The 17,636-nt window shown below is 38.8% G+C and overlaps 1 pseudogene; it reads left to right on the top strand.

Moving 5' to 3' along the window:
- Positions 1-189: 189 nt before the first annotated feature.
- Positions 190-16,609, top strand: LOC113120211 (NLR family CARD domain-containing protein 3-like; annotated as a pseudogene).
- The last annotated feature ends 1,027 nt before the right edge of the window (positions 16,610-17,636 follow it).

Raw genomic sequence — 17,636 nt, 5'->3', positions numbered from 1 at the left:
CTTGTGAACACTTGAAATACTATGGTTTTTATTAATTCATTAAAAATCGACAGAATATACCTTTGATATCTTTTATTTATTATTTTAATGTCAATTCCCCATTATATTAGCTGTATGAATTCTTGGCTCTAGTCTATTATCAATACTCTATTGTCTTTATTTTATTATACTCATTTCCACAGTCAAAAATCTAACTCACCGGGGTCCAGCTGTGTGTCCATGAAGAGTGACCAGTCTGTTGACACTTCAAAAACATTTAAAGGAAGACATACACCAGCTGATCTGAGGTACAACTCTGCACAGAACGTCAGACAGTTATTTTTTTTTTAAATTTTATTTAAGAAATATAATGGTACATCCATTTAATGACAGTTACTTGTCATGTTGTGCATCCAGAGTAGACAGTATCACTAATCAAAATGAGTTTTGTATGCTTTTGTCATGTCTAGTGTAGACATGGATTAGATGTAATTAATAGATGAATACTTGTTTACTTGTGTATTGCTTTACTGTCACATTTACCTCTTTAATTAATGTTGTAATCTGTTATTTTATTTCCATTTTAACTGATCCAAAGCACATTCAAATCAAATCTGGTGCAGAAGTTTGAGTGTCTGTTTGAAGGAACAGCGACGCAGGGAAACACAACTCTCCTGAATGAGATCTACACAGAGCTCTACATCACAGAGAGTGAGAGAGGAGAGATCAATAATGAGCATGAGGTGAGACAGATTGAGAAACAATCCAGGAGAGCAGCAACAGAGGACACACAGATCAAATGCAATGACGTCTTTAGACCTTTACCTGGACAAGAAAAACCCATCAGAACTGTGCTGACAAAGGGAGTCGCTGGCATTGGAAAAACAGTCTCTGTGCAGAAGTTGATCCTGGACTGGGCTGAAGGGAAAGAGAATCAGGACGTCCAGCTCATATTTCCACTTGCTTTCAGAGAAATCAACCTGATGACGGACAAAACACTCAGTCTTTCAGATCTTCTTCATGCATTTTACCCTGAAACCAAAGATATGGAAATATCTAGTGATGAATATAAAGTGTTGTTCATCTTTGATGGTCTGGATGAGTGTCGTCTGTCTCTGGATTTTCAGAGCGATGTGAGGTTGTGTGATGTAAGTGAATCAGCCTCAGTGAATGTGCTTATAACAAACCTCATTGTGGGGAATCTGCTTCCCTCTGCTCTCATCTGGATCACCTCCAGACCAGCAGCAGCTGATCTCATCCCCTCTGAGTCTGTCCATCGAGTGACAGAGGTACGAGGCTTCAATGATCCACAGAAGGAGGAATACTTCAGGAAGAGAATCAGTAATCAGAGTCTGGCCAATACAATCATCTCACACCTGAAGTCTTCAAGGAGCCTCTACATCATGTGCCACATCCCAGTGTTTTGCTGGATCTCAGCCGCTGTTCTGGAGAAGATGTTGAGTGAAGCAGAGAGTGGAGAGATTCCCAAGACTCTCACTCAAATGTACACACACTTCCTGATCCTTCAGACCAACATCAAACATGAGAAGGACTATGAGAAGAAAGTCAAAGATGAAGATATGATCCTCAGACTGGGGAAACTGGCTTTTCAGCAGCTTGTGAAAGGCAACCTGATCTTCTATGAGGAAGACCTGAGAGAGTGTGGCATTGATGTGACAGAAGCAGCAGTGTACTCAGGATTGTGCACTCAGATCTTCAGAGAGGAGTTTGGCTTGAACAAGGGGAAAGTCTTCTGTTTTGTTCATTTGAGCATCCAGGAACATCTAGCAGCTCTCTATGCACATCACTCCTTTACGAAGACCAGCATAAATGTGTTTGATCAAACTGAACAAAGTCCCTCCTTCAAAGTTGTAACCAGTAAGAAAAAAAAAGTATTATTTGGCCTGCACCAGAGAGCAGTGGATGAGGCTTTACAGAGTAAGAATGGACATCTGGATCTTTTCTTGCGTTTTCTTCTGGGTCTCTCATTGAAGTTCTGTCAGATTCTCTTAAGAGAACTACTGACACAGTCAGGAAGCTGCTCCTACAAGAAAGAGGAAACAGTTGAGTTCATCAAACAGAAGATCAGGCAGAATTCATCTCCAGAGAGATCCATCAATCTGTTTCACTGTCTGAATGAACTGGGAGAATATTCACTGGTGCAGGAGATCCAAGATTATTTGACATCTAAAAAAATAAAACAAATCAAACTCTCTTCTTCACAGTGGTCAGCTCTGTCACACTCACAATAATCACTACACTGATAAAACATGATCACATTCCTGATTTTAGCATGTGCTTTCTTACCAAAAATTCATAAGGAGAGGTGTTCACAAAATCACTGGCAAGGCCATGCAAGGTGCCATATGCTCTTTAATAAGTGTGATAGAAGTATTCAAAGAATCAGAATAATTTTAACCTTTGTTTTCCATTTGATAAACACATATAGATTAAAGATGTGTTTCATGTATAAGGGGTTTACTATTATTGTAACTATTTTAATAACCCCTGCTTGGGAATCACTGCTTTAGAATGTTATCATAGAAAATTGACATACCCTTTAAAAAAATAATACAGTTTGCTAACACTGCAGTGGATCTGGAGCAGCAGAGTCATTACAGAATGTTTTTAGTGTGGATTTAAATCCACTCCATTCATATACCATACTCTGGCTTATAGAGGGGAACATCAGCCAGGGGGCAAAGGGGATGTGGCTTGGGGCCTTAGCCACTGCTGTGCACATCCCTGTTGCTAATATTGTGGTGAGAAAAATGCTTAAAGGTAACACTAAAAACAGATCTTTTTTTTTTTTGTTCAAAAGCAAAATCTATCTTTTGTATCTTTTATCTGTTAACACTTCAAGAGTGAAATATACTCAAAGTTTTATTTCTGAGACCCCAGGAGTGTGAAATCGCACACTTACTGAAGCAGCTGATGAGGATTTTAGTGTTTGTGTGCGAGAGCTGATGATTGTAGAGATCAGTGTGTGAATGTGTTGAAGATGATGTGACAGACAGGGATCAAAACTGACAGCCAACAGCAACAGAAACTTTAATTCTGTCTGTTCTCTAATTATGTTTATATGTATGTTTTACTTTCTATATTACATTTGTTGTTTTGATATTTTTTTCTTTAATTACATCTGGTGTAGGTTCATCATTCATGTTTTTTAATCTCTACAGGTTGTATGATTGTGGAGTCACAGATGAAGGTTGTGCTGCTCTGACTTCAGATCTTAGATCAAACCCCTCACACCTGAGAGATCTTGATCTGTCTCTAAATGAACTAGGGGACTTAGGATTGAATCTGCTTTCTGATCTACTGAAGGATCCTCACTGTAAACTGGAAACACTGCAGTAAGATTGTATAAATGTGTCAAAATGTTAATTCTCCTACTACTATGATCAATGAATGATATTCAAAAAAATACTAAATCAAAAGAAAGACTTAAAAGTGTCCTGTCAGGTAACTGAGGATTATGTTTTTTAAAATCTTTATTAAATATTTATTTACCTGGTGTCATGTAATATTAAATACATAATTTTACTGAATTTATGACAGTAAACACATGATTGGATGACACATAAAATATTTTATATGGTAAAAGTAAATTTAACTCTCAAATACCCATATAGAAGTTGGTCTGAACCTTAGACTGGAGCTGTTAATCTTGTCGTGCATTAGCGTGGATTGAGTCTCTCTTTCTGATAGTGAAGTACCTAATGATCAGGGGTCTCATTTATAAATGTTTCGTATGCACCAAATGGGCATAATATATGCGTACGCAATTATCGATGCACAAATCATGATTTATAAAAAAGTAAACATGCCGTAAAAAAGTACGAACCGTTTCTTAATGACAGCGAGGAGTGCTATAGGTGCTCAATAATTGATCTTTAAACTAAACTACAGATCACATGTTATGATAAATATTTTAGCGACAACAACACTTACTGCGATAATGTACACTACTGGATTGCTGTACAACCACAGGTGCATGGAGGTGTTAATGTCATGTAAAGTAATCTCTACAACATTATTAAAAATTCCACTATATTTGAAGGACATAACTAGGAGAAAACGGTAAGATTTGCATGTTTCCTTCTTAAAAAAAGTTTGTCAGTGACACGCTGAATCGGACAATAGACTGCTGTAAATATGGGCAAATCTGTTTCCACTAAAATATTATCTTATCAGCAAAACTGCATGCATTTAATTTGATTTGAATTGTTTAAAATAATTGAAATTCTATTTGGCCAGTGTAATAGAATGAGATCATCTAAAATATATCTGAGAACTACTTGAAACCATTTTGTTTTTATGCATATTTTCATATATTTATTCTAAAACAAAGCAAGGATACTATTTGCCTACTGTCTCTGTGTTAATCATGGTGTCACATGCATGGAAATGAAATGCAGATGAGGTTATGCATAGTAAAACAAGGCCTTGTAAGCTCCATATATGGTGATTTCTGGGAGGAGACAAGGTAGAGGTGCACGTGCACACAATCTATCCCTGACTGGAATTTATAAAGAGATTTTTGCTGAGGTTCTGGAGTGTGACTGGTTTTATAGATCTGAAAACTTTTAGGAGTACGCAAAATCTAACTTTTGTGCCTACGTAAAATTTTAGGATGAAATCTACAGAGAGTTTTATAAATGAGACCCCTGAGCTGTAGATCCTGAACTGAGAGACTAAAGAAGAGTGTCATTGTTCTCTACAGCTTGAACCATTGTGGTGTGACATATAAAGGTTGTGCTGCTCTGACTTCAGCTCTGAGATTAAACCCCTCACACCTGAGAGAACTGAATCTGTCTAGAAATAAACTACAAGACTCAGGAGTGAAGCTGCTCTCTGATGGACTGAAGGATCCTCACTGTCAACTGGAGAAACTAAGGTAAGATTGTATAAATGTCTCAAAATCTTCTTTCTCTTTCTACTAGGATTAATGTACTGTATGATACAATGAAACAAAGTAAAAAAAAAAAAAGTTAAATGTTTTTTAATATTCATTAGGTTCTTTAAAAGGTGTCAGTCTGACAATTTTGTGTCATTTTTTATGATAGTATACATTAGTGCTGGGTGGTAAACCGGTTCATACCGAAAACCAGTGTATATTTTCGTTACGATGGTAATTTTGAATATACCGCCATACCGGTGTATTTAATTACTCAGCGTTTGGAACAAATGTTATGCTGCGCCGCGGCCACGCAACACTGTTTCAGGCGGACCCTTTACAATGTTACACTTCTAAGCAGCGACTGCGAGGCATGGTGAGGGTAAACTCAGCTGTGCTCTGGTGTTACATTATAACGCCGGTTTCACACAGTCCGTCTGCTGTGCGTATTAATGGATTCCAGCTGCACGAGGTTTCGGTCAGGGTGTTCAAGGAGCGGTGCTCTGCAGCAGTGCAGCAATTGTTAACGTACTGGGAAGTCGTGGCCTAATGGTTAGAGGGTTGGACTCCCAATCGAAGGGTTGTGAGTTCTAGTCTCGGGCCGGATGGAATTGTGGGTGGGGGGAGTGCATGTACAGTTCTCTCTCCACCTTCAATACCACGACTTAGGTGCCCTTGAGCAAGGCATCGAACCCCCAACTGCTCCCCGGGTGCCGCAGCATAAATGGCTGCCCACTGCTCCGGGTGTGTGCTCACAGTGTGTGCGCGTGTTCACTGCTCTGTGTGTGTGCACTTTGGATGGGTTACATGCAGAGCACAAATTCTGAGTATGGGTCACCATACTTGGCTGAATGTCACTTCACTTTCACTTATATTTTTGCTGTGCTGCAGGCGCTAAATTAAAGTGAAAGCTTATACTTTGCGGGAAAAATGAACATGGATTGACATGGAAACACAGTCACATGGGTTTTTGGCTAGGTTTAAAACAAGAAAAAGAGCACTTTTAGATAAACAAGGAAAATAATATAATTTAAATGCAAAATGCACGAGATTGTTTCTGTCTGTGGTGTTTTAATTTTAAATATTTTAACAAGTAGGCCAAATATTTATGTTTATATGTTTTGCCGCTTGCTTGAGCAGCTTATTATCAACACCTAGAAGTAAAATCTGTGAATAATGCGTTGTTTATATTTATTGAGTTTAAACTAATGTCTAAACAGACACGGACTGCAAACGTGTCCTATGTGAAAGCACAATGAGTCCATGCTGCGGACTGCATATGCACTGCAGGCAGATTATGCATATATAATATCCATTTTATGCAAGTGCTGTCGGGCTAAAATTGTCGCCAAAGGCAGCAACATGAGCAATTTGCTCCAGCACCTTAAGCACGTCTTGGAATATCAACCAGCAGAAAATGCATTGTACACCTGATTATGCATGAAAAAAAAAACATCATAAACCGGAAAACTGGTATAATTTTGAAAAAAAATATATAAACAAAAATATATATTATATATATAAAAATAAAAGTATATACATTTTTGGTCAAACCGCCCAGCACTAGTATACATACGATTGGAAGATACATAAAGATTATGACACGGTAAAATGAAAATTCTGTCATCATTTACTCAACCTCATGTCGTTCCAAACCTGTATTAGTTGCTTTCTTATATCTAACATAGAAGATATTTTGAAGGTAGCTGGTAATCAAACAGTTGGTGGTTCCCCTTGACTTCCATAGTATTTTTTTCCTACTCTGGAAGTCAATGGTAACCACCAACTGTTTGATTACCAGCAACCTTCAAAATATCTTCTTTTATGTTCAAAAAAGAAAGCAACTCATTCAGGTTTGGAACGACATGAGTGTGAGTAAATGATGACAGAATTTTTGGGTGAACTATCCCTTTAACTCTCACATACCTATGTGGATGTGGGTCTGAATCTTCACCCTCACCCTCATGTCGTTTAAATCCTGTATACCTTCGTTCATCTTCCTGAACACAAATGAAAATACTTTTTTAAATGAAATCCGAGAGCTCTCTGACCCTATAGACAGCAATGGTACCACCACGATCAAGGCACTGATCCTGAAATAAGAGACTGAAGAGTATCATTGTTCTCTACAGGTTGTGGGATTGTGGTGTCACAGGTGAAGGTTGTGCTGCTCTGGCTGCAGCTCTGAGATCAAACCCCTCACACCTGAGAGAACTAGATCTGAATTATAATAATCTAGGAGACTCAGGACTCAGGACTGATGCACTGAAGGATCCTCACTGCAAACTGGAGACACTGTGGTAAGATCTTCAGACAAGTGAAGATTTTTTTTGTTTTAATCTTCATTTTATTAAATGTTTTTGTCAATTTTAACTTTTCATACAAACAGTTGAGGATTTTGGAGTACATTAAAAATAAAAAAAGGTCCTGACATTTTCTGTAATACTGAAGTTAACCCCTTTAAGCACAATGTAGAACTGGGTCTGTCTGTCTAGGTTTTATGGTCTTTCTAATCACTTCACTTGTGTCAATAATTGAACACCATTGTTTATATTTTTGTGTCTTGCCCACAAGAAGCAATGAAAGTTTATTGAGAATTAATGATATTAAACTACTGGATATAATAATGAATATAATGTATGTGCAATAATGTATTTGGGCAAATATTTGCTAGTCCTCTTAATGTCTGGTTTCAACAGTTAATTGAAAAACAAAACATAATACTGGACATGCATCTTTTTAATTTTTCAAATTAATATAATCACTGGCATATTATTTTAAAATAAAAAATGCAAAACCATTACAACAATAGACAATAATATAATTGTTAAATTGTTAAATTGTAAAAAAATAAATAATAATTTAAAACATAAAATGTACATTACAGCATACATTTCAGTGATCAAGAGGGCACTGTAAACTTCAGCTCTTCTTTTGCTGTTTTCATTTGTTTGTTCTGTTTACTCAATCTTTTCCTATCAGTTTTACCGGAGACAAACTACCGAACATAAGGCAACATACACAAGACAACATTTTTTTTTTTTACATTTTTTTTGTATTATTCAGAAATAGATATGCTCTCTGCTTTTCATAATCTGTAAACCTTTCTACTCCTCTCTTCTACTTCTACTTTTCTCATGGCAGTGAGGTGAAAATAGCATATTATATTAGTGATAGAAGTTATAGATTCTATTTACACTATTTATAAATAGGAGTATTTTATTTGCAACAATAGTAGTTAAATGCTATTACTTAGTGCAATTTGCCCGATTGCAAGATAGATGCACCTCGCTGTTATAGTACATTATAAACAGTATGCAATAATAACACATTGAGAGTTAATTATATTGTTAAAATAAATTATTAAATGGATGCACCCGACCGATGTTTTCAACTAACCACCCGCAACTCGGACTGCAAAAAAATAAATTATTGTACCCGACCCGCTTCCTGGTCCACGTTTTTTTACAAGTAGTAAATGCGTTGTCCCTTTATATTAATTTAATTACTTAAATAGGCTATAGCCTACAGGATAATAAGCGTTATGACCGCACACAAGGCTTGCCACAAAGAACTGGTAATGATTATGACTGTGTCTAAATTAGCAAGGAGACATTTAATTGTTTAGTAATAAACTGGTGTTTTTGTTTCGCTGCTAAGATGAAGTTGACCATGAGGAGTCACCCTGAACGCCAGAGAGAAATGCACATTTCATATGGATTACATATTCAGATTATAGCCTATTTATTTTGGTAGACATTTCAAGCTTTCTGTAGGCTAATATATCGCCTTTATTTCTTTTTAAACCCACCGACTAAAAGATTAAGACACTACCTGACCCAAAATATGACCCAAAGTTTCTACAGCTTTTTTCTTAGCTATTTCAGAATCTGGAAAAATGACTGGGGATAACTTGTTATGTAATTATCAATAAAGATTCGGGAGGAGCGCATCAGATACTTAGCCTAATCATCACAGGTGGACCACAATCAAGTAATCAATCCCATAGTATAAATATCGCTGACTTACCTCTATCCATTGACGGTTTATCACCATGCTGGTTCGCTTCGTCAGTCACCTTATCACAGACCCAATTTTCGTACTAACGAAGAGTGCAACACAGGGGATTTATAAAACCTGCTGCTTTTGCCGGACCCGAGATCATTTCTACCCAGCCAAACACGGCCGTTGAGCAGCATTAAGCGTCATCCGCGACAGCTGCTATCCTCGCCAAGCCACACATCGTGGCCAATAGACCGTGCAAACTCCGAGCTCGCCTTGCTCGATACACGATCGTGCCGCCCGAGACCGAGCTCTTGTCGAGCGCTGGATTGCAGCAGAAAGAATCCAACCAGCCTGGGCTGAACAGTTTTCACCGCGGCTCAGTCTTTCACCACGGCGTTCCGGCCGAGTGGCAGTTTGAGGCCGCTTCCTCTAGCGGCGCAGACCAATACATTTCCAGGCGAAGACTCTAAAAACAGGTTCTTCTTTTTTTCATTGGATTTTTACGGCAGTTTGCATTCAAAGTGTTGCATCTAAAAGCAGTTTGTGGCTAAAGTTTTGTTAAACGACGTCATGATGTATTTTCGTCTTCTTCTACTAGTGTTTTATGGCGGTTTTGGCAAACCAACGTAAGGTGCATTACCGCCACCCACTGATCCGGGGTGTGGATCGCGCATAGATTTGGACTACAGATACACCGTTCCGTCGGATGATGATGCCACTTTTAACCACAAAGCCAAGGCATTAGGTTAGATTATTGTAATGCCTTGTTCTCAGGCCTTCCAGCTAAATCGTTGAGCAAGCTTCAGTATATACAAATTCTGCTGCACGCTTGTACTTCTCCTCGCGAACACATTACACCAGTTCTTTCACAATTACACGGGCTTCCCGTAAACGTGAGAATTGATTTTAAAATTCTTATCTTAACATACTAGGCACTTCATGGGACTGCACCTGAATATCTTTGTGAACTCATCAGTCCTGATATTCCATCACGCTCTCTTCGCTCTACTAACTCTCTTTCACTTCACCAGCCATAATGTGAGCTAAGACCATGGGGGAAAGAGCCTTTTCATATAAAGCCCCTAAGCTATGGAATGTACTTCTTCTGCACGTCAGATATGCACCTATGTTGGGCGATTTTAAAAAGTTGATTAAGTCACATTTATTCAAGACTGTCTTTAATGAATTGTTGTATTGCTTTTGGCGTTTGTTCCTACAAATAAAATGCATTATTATTATTATTATTATTATTATATTATTATTGTTACATTTGCCTTACCGCGCACGTTTAAACCTCACCGAAATGATACAGACATAAGTTCCAAAAAAAAAAAAAAAACTTTTAAGTCTCTGGATAAAAGCGCCTGCTAAATGCTTAATTTAATTTTTAATTTTAATTTCCATGCAAGTCTTCTGGTAGGACCAAATCATTTAGGGACCTGTTTTACCATTCACTGGCGTGATCACTCAAAATTAATCTAAAACGCATCTGCCCCCGTGTTTTGATGCAGAATAGCAAGTGTGAGTAAAATTACCATCGCCTTTTCAAGTCAATTGAAGTCCAAAGACTTTGGCTTTTATATTTTGACCAATATTTCGATAAAACATCATTCCAGTGATAATTTTCCATCATGTCAGGAAAAATATTCCTATTCCTGAACGGTAAACGTCAAAGTGTTAGCTCGTGGACAAATGTTGATCATGGATCTAGTCAGAAAGAATAATGAACAGAAACATCTTTATTTTGGGTATGTAATTTCTGCCTCCATGCCAAAAATGGGGGGTGTCTGGTAAGGGGTTAACATTACTGCTATAATCATGTCTTTCGGTACAACGCCTTACAAGACTAAACATGCTCAATCGTTTCCAAAAGCCTCTGTTTCCACAGTCCATAATACAACGTGAAAACAGCGTTCCAAACGTATCCGCTCGGGAGACCGTCTAAAGAGCTTGGAGGCCAAATGAGAGGAAAGATGCTTTTCCAACAGGAACATAATAAGGTGGACAAGGCCTGAGGAATTGTCAAATCAGGCAACAAATTGCTAAGCTGCCAACATCTACAGCAGCCAAAGCAAGTAGCCTTTCATGTATCTCCTCACTGCCGCAGCAGTGTCTGCTCCCGCAGGAGCCTTTCCTGTACCTCCTCACCACCGCAGCAGTGTCTGCTCCCGCAGGAGCCTTTCCTGTATCTCCCCACTGCCGCTGCAGTGTCTGCTCGCGCAGGAGCCTTTCCCCGTTCTCCCCACTGCCACAGCAGTGTCTGCTCCCTCAGGAGCCTTTCCCGTATCTCCCCGCTGCCACAGCAGTGTCTGCTCCCTCAGTAGCCTTTCCCGTATCTCCCCGCTGCCGCAGCAGTGTCTGCTCCCGCAGGAGCCTTTCCCGTTCTCCCCACTGCCGCAGCAGTATCTGCTCCAGCAGGAGCCTTTCCTATACCTCCTCACTGCCGCGCAGTCTCTGCTCCCGCAGGAGCCTTTCCTGTACCTCCACACTGCCGTAGCAGTGTCTGCTCCCGCAGGAGCCTTTCCCGTTCTCCCCACTGCCGTAGCAGCATCTGCTCCCGCAGGAGCCTTTCCTACACCTAAATATATATTTAAAAAAATAAAAAAATAAAAAAATAAAAATAAAATAAATAAATAAATAAATAAATAAAATAAAATAAAATAAAATAAAATAAAAAATAAAATAAAATACCACACGTCACCTCCGCCTAAAGGCATGCCATGCATCCGAGGTTGCGGTGATAGCATCATGTATCGACAATAGCCAAGATGATATTAGCCCCATTCTCCAACCAACGTTTTTTATAATAATCATTAGGCGGCCTACCATAATTCGGCTATCAAACCGCTCCGTTATCCCATCTCAGCACTGCATTTCCCACTCGCCCGTGCTCTCAAAGGACGATGTGAGCCCGTAGGAAAAAAAAAATCACAGGACAAGCGAGATGACAGTAGTGCCGACTACATGAACTAGCAGTATTTAAATATAGTATTTATACTTAATATCAGTGTATCAGTACGTCCGAAAGTATATTTTTCGATTATTGGTGATTCCATAGGCTCTTTTCGTGCACCTGCATGGTCAAAATGGCAAATAGTAAGCTCAGACAGTATAAAGAATCTTTCTCTTACTCCACCCATGCACGATTACATCGTCGATATGTACCATCGATCTCACGTGCTGACAAGAACCACATCGCCGATACATGGCACCTATTTGGGGTACACTGGTACAGGAAATCCAATTTATTTTTGCACGCTTAATTTCGGATACTATGACTGCACCAAGATTTTTCGGACTCATTATCGGAAGCAACTCATTGGATTTGCTAAACAATTATTCAAGTAAGCCTCACAGCGTCTACCCTCGTAGACAAACAAATCATCCTTAGTATCGAACTCCCTGCCAGTCGCTGCAAGAGGGCTCCCGGTTGAACCAACCTTTGCCTTCTCCATTCAACTATCAGCAAAGCTTACTCGTATGACATCGCAAGTATTAAAATCCTGCCAGATGCTTTCCCACTTAATCAATCTTGGACTTGGACTTACAGTATTGTTCAAAATAATAGCAGTACAATGTGACTAACCAGAATAATCAAGGTTTTTCGTATATTTTTTTATTGCTACGTGGCAAACAAGTTACCAGTAGGTTCAGTAGATTCTCAGAAAACAAATGAGACCCAGCATTCATGATATGCACGCTCTTAAGGCTGTGCAATTGGGCAATTAGTTGAATTAGTTGAAAGGGGTGTGTTCAAAAAAATAGCAGTGTGGCATTCAATCACTGAGGTCATCAATTTTGTGAAGAAACAGGTGTGAATCAGGTGGCCTCTATTTAAGGATGAAGCCAACACTTGTTGAACATGCATTTGAAAGCTGAGGAAAATGGGTCGTTCAAGACATTGTTCAGAAGAACAGCGTACTTTGATTAAAAAGTTGATTAGAGAGGGGAAAACCTATAAAGAGGTGCAAAAAATGATAGGCTGTTCAGCTAAAATGATCTCCAATGCCTTAAAATGGAGAGCAAAACCAGAGAGACGTGGAAGAAAACGGAAGACAACCATCAAAATGGATAGAAGAATAACCAGAATGGCAAAGGCTCAGCCAATGATCACCTCCAGGATGATCAAAGACAGTCTGGAGTTACCTGTAAGTACTGTGACAGTTAGAAGACGTCTGTGTGAAGCTAATCTATTTTCAAGAATCCCCCGCAAAGTCCCTCTGTTAAAAAAAAGGCATGTGCAGAAGAGGTTACAATTTGCCAAAGAACACATCAACTGGCCTAAAGAGAAATGGAGGAACATTTTGTGGACTGATGAGAGTAAAATTGTTCTTTTTGGGTCCAAGGGCCACAGGCAGTTTGTGAGACGACCCCCAAACTCTGAATTCAAGCCACAGTACACAGTGAAGACAGTGAAGCATGGAGGTGCAAGCATCATGATATGGGCATGTTTCTCCTACTATGGTGTTGGGCCTATTTATCGCATACCAGGGATCATGGATCAGTTTGCATATGTTAAAATACTTGAAGAGGTCATGTTGCCCTATGCTGAAGAGGACATGCCCTTGAAATGGTTGTTTCAACAAGACAATGACCCAAAACACACTAGTAAACGGGCAAAGTCTTGGTTCCAAACCAACAAAAATAATGTTATGGAGTGGCCAGCCCAATCTCCAGACCTTAATCCAATTGAGAACTTGTGGGGTGATATCAAAAATGCTGTTTCTGAAGCAAAACCAAGAAATGTGAATGAATTGTGGAATGTTGTTAAAGAATCATGGAGTGGAATAACAGCTGAGAGGTGCCACAAGTTGGTTGACTCCATGCCACACAGATGTCAAGCAGTTTTAAAAACTGTGGTCATACAACTAAATATTAGTTTAGTGATACACAGGATTGCTAAATCCCAGAAAAAAAAATGTTTGTACAAAATAGTTTTGAGTTTGTACAGTCAAAGGTAGACACTGCTATTTTTTTGAACACACCCCTTTCAACTAATTGCCCAATTGCACAGCCTTAAGAGCGTGTATATCATGAATGCTGGGTCTTGTTTGTTTTCTGACAATCTACTGAACCTACTGGTAACTTGTTTGCCACGTAGCAATAAAAAATATACTAAAAACCTTGATTATTCTGGTTAGTCACATTGTACTGCTATTATTTTGAACAATACTGTACGCTTTCGCCGAACACTAACGGGCTCTTCGCAGATAAAACAATCTCAATTTTCCCTCCGATGGCTGGAGAGACTACCCATCTGGTGTCGCATATTTTAATAAATAAAAATAAATATAAAAAATAAATAAATAATAAATAAAAAGACACTGGATGCTGGCCATAGCCTCCCGGCCAGATAACCTTACCTTTTTCAATCCTATGGCCGGCAAGGCTTCTCTCTTCGATGCCAAGAGCTTGAGCTCCCATCGGATGCTGACGAGAGCCTCCCGGCCAGACAACCTCACCTTTTCCATTCTGCGGCCAGCAAGGCTTACCCGTTCGTTGCCAGGAGCTCACACTCCCTTCGGACGTAGGTGAAAGCCCCCGGCTACCTGCTTTGCCATTCTGTCTTACGTACGGAGAGGTTTACCCATCCAATGCACGGAGTCAGGGCTCCCATTGAATGTAGGTGAGAGCTTCCCGGCTAGACAACCTTACCTTTTCCGTCCTTTGGCCAGCGAGGCATCCCTCCTCCACCCCATCTCCATACATCAAGTTCACTTTATAATATACGGGGAAGGGGGGGTACTCTAGGTTCGGGCCATTCCCGAGCTTGGAGCCCTTCCCCGGACATCACGCCAAATATGCATACCATACCTCAGCTAATTATATGTAAGCGTGAACTAGTGAAACTGCAGTTAGTAGAGCGATATGAATGTGTGTGATGTACGGCATGATAAATGCTCGTCACTTCTGCTGCCCAAACTTTGTCAGCCTGTGGGTCATTTGGTTTATTGAAAAACTATTGCACTGATTTGCATGTTTCTTGATGATGTGTTTTTTTTCTGTGGTACTCACATGCACCATGTCCCACAGAAAAACTGCATTTGAATAAAATGCAAAAAGCTCTCTCTGCTTCGCCATCTACAGGTCTTAACCAAGAGTATGTTGTGGTCCATTCGCTATTAATAGTGCATCTTCTCTTTTTCATGGCCATACTGGCCATGGCTGCTTAACCTGACCGAACAGCACGCTCGCTCTCTAATTTGAGACTGTTGACAATGTTGAGGAGGCGTTCATGCGCCAGTCAACAGTTTGATTGACATACGACTCAGCCTATCGACTAACGCTTTTATTGCTCTCCTCTGAACTATTGGACATAAGTTAACAGTACACCCATGGACGTATCCGTGTATTTATTAGGCAGGGTCGAATTAAAAATTGGTACAGATGCTCAATTTGCGTGAGACGTGACAAAGGGTAAAATTGCCGTACAACCTAAAGCGGGACAGGTGGTGACTCTATAATCGCACCAGTTATTCAGCCAATAAAGAGTAGGCCTATGTATTTCAAAATTGTGTCTAGTACTATATTCATTACAAAGGTTTAATTGGTATCTTTATTTCAATCGACCTGAACGACCGCAACCTGAATATCATTAAATATTTTTGGATGACTCCTAACCACGGGTAACCGCAGGCACCCGCTCATTTCGGATCAACCCGCGCATCACTGACACACAAATCATTCAGCTTTGGAATTCTCTGATCACCGTCCAGTTTACCTAACACAGGCAGAAACCTAATTCAGCTAAACCCATAATAAGGACTTGTAAATATAGATGGACTAATGAAGCAGAGTGGGATATACAAGTCTGCTTTGACTGCTTGGATTGGAGTGTTTTTGAAGCTGCAGCCACTGATCCTGATGAACTCACAGATTCTGTATCATCATTTATCAGTTTCTGTGAAGATACATGCATTCCTACTATGATGAGACCTGTTAATCAAGTTGTGGGTTAAGTCTCTCTTTTCTGATTGTGAAGTTGTTGTAGATCCTGAAATAAGAGACTGAAGAATGTCATTGTTCTCTACAGGTTGAGTGATTGTGGAGTCACAGATGAAGGATGTGCTGCTCTGGCTGCAGAATCCCTCACACCTGAAAGAACTGAATCTGACTGGAAATAAACTAGGAGATTCAGCAGTGAAGCTGCTTTCTGATATGAAAAAAGATAAACAATTTGGACTGCAGAGGTTTCTGTGAGTAGTAATGACAAAATATATCCATATATGTACTTGTACCATATACTTATACAATAGTTTTATTCTGTTTATAGTAGTTTGAATAATGTTTATAAAATCAAATAAATAGTCTTTGAACTTTATATGTACTTTATACATGTATGATATATATATGTATAAATTATCTTTATATGTTTATTTTTTGGTCTTCCGGTTTATCAATATTTGTGTTAAACAGACGCCCTCTGGGACATGAATAGTAAAATTCACAGTTTTAAATTATTATTTTAAAGCAAGAACATAATTATTATGTATCTGTACATTACAATATGTATCACACATTTCTTAAGGGTCAAAGGTTAAAAGTCATAATTTATGGTCATCGACAGTTTGGAATAAACTGGATGATTAAATGGGTGTTTTAGACACTACTTATCACAGGATTATATTATCAGCTTAATAGAGAAAAGTTTGTTTTAGTTATTCCAAAGATGATGCAGTAATGTCACCACATTTGACTATTTTGTGTTTTTCTTTCAGGTTTTAGATTTTAGTCTGATCTCTGGATCAGCTGATGGTGAATAAAGTGACACTACAAACAGACATCACAATCAACAGAATCAACAGACACAAACCCATAGTGATCATGACATGAATGTGAACATATGAACTTTCCAAGTCAAACAAAGAAAACTTTTGTTTCTTCTTCAAAACTGACGTTTGTACTGATGGCCCCATTTTACATCATCATTTTACAAGCTGATTGTGACGATCAGTGTATCTTCTGTTCAGTTCTTATTAGTAAAGAGTTCAACCCAACATTTGCCTAGCATTGGGTTAAAGACTGGGACTTTATTTATGATTGGAAGACATGATAAGCTTGAAAAAAAAGGTCATTTCATGCAGGTAATTTCTGTTACAGTTCATTACACTGTAGTAATTTGTCTTCAGTGCCAGAAGTTCTTTATGTAGTTTTGAGGCAAGTTGTTCTGTTGAGCTCCTAACCACAACCTAGATGAAGAATGAGATGAGAAACATTCAAATTAAGAGGAAAACCTTCACTAACACTTATCATGATAGTTATGCAACTAGACCGTCAGAGGTCTTATGATTATATTGTACGTAAGGTTAAAAATACAATTATATTGAAAAAAGGTGAAAGTTACAATTTAAAACACATGTTGATATTTGATAAGAGGGGTGAACTGTCCACTTTGTGAACTGTAATTACATTTTATGCTTTAGTTTGGTCAGTCGGGCTAATAATGGACTGTAAAATGTACCTTTTTATACTATGGTGAAGGTAAATAGGGTCTGAAATTGTTCATCTTCTACGTCTGGCAGAGAAGTAACCCTTCCTCTAATGGGCTGTACACACCTTCATCGACCTGTTCCTTTCTGAAACATTCGCAAGATACAGAAAACATACCTAAATACAGATATTTAATTCTTGAGTAGTACATTTTCAACATATAGAAACTTTACAGGGTGCAAAAAAGATGGAAAATATAGTGGTTACTTTTTTTTTCCATTTTTACTTTTAATTGTTAATTCGAATAAGCTGATGATGCAGA

This window comes from Carassius auratus, chromosome 19 (genome assembly GCF_003368295.1).
Source record: "Carassius auratus strain Wakin chromosome 19, ASM336829v1, whole genome shotgun sequence".
Taxonomy (NCBI): Eukaryota; Metazoa; Chordata; class Actinopteri; order Cypriniformes; family Cyprinidae; genus Carassius; species Carassius auratus.
Note: the sequence above shows the minus strand (reverse complement) of the source record. Positions and strands in the feature narration are given on the sequence as shown.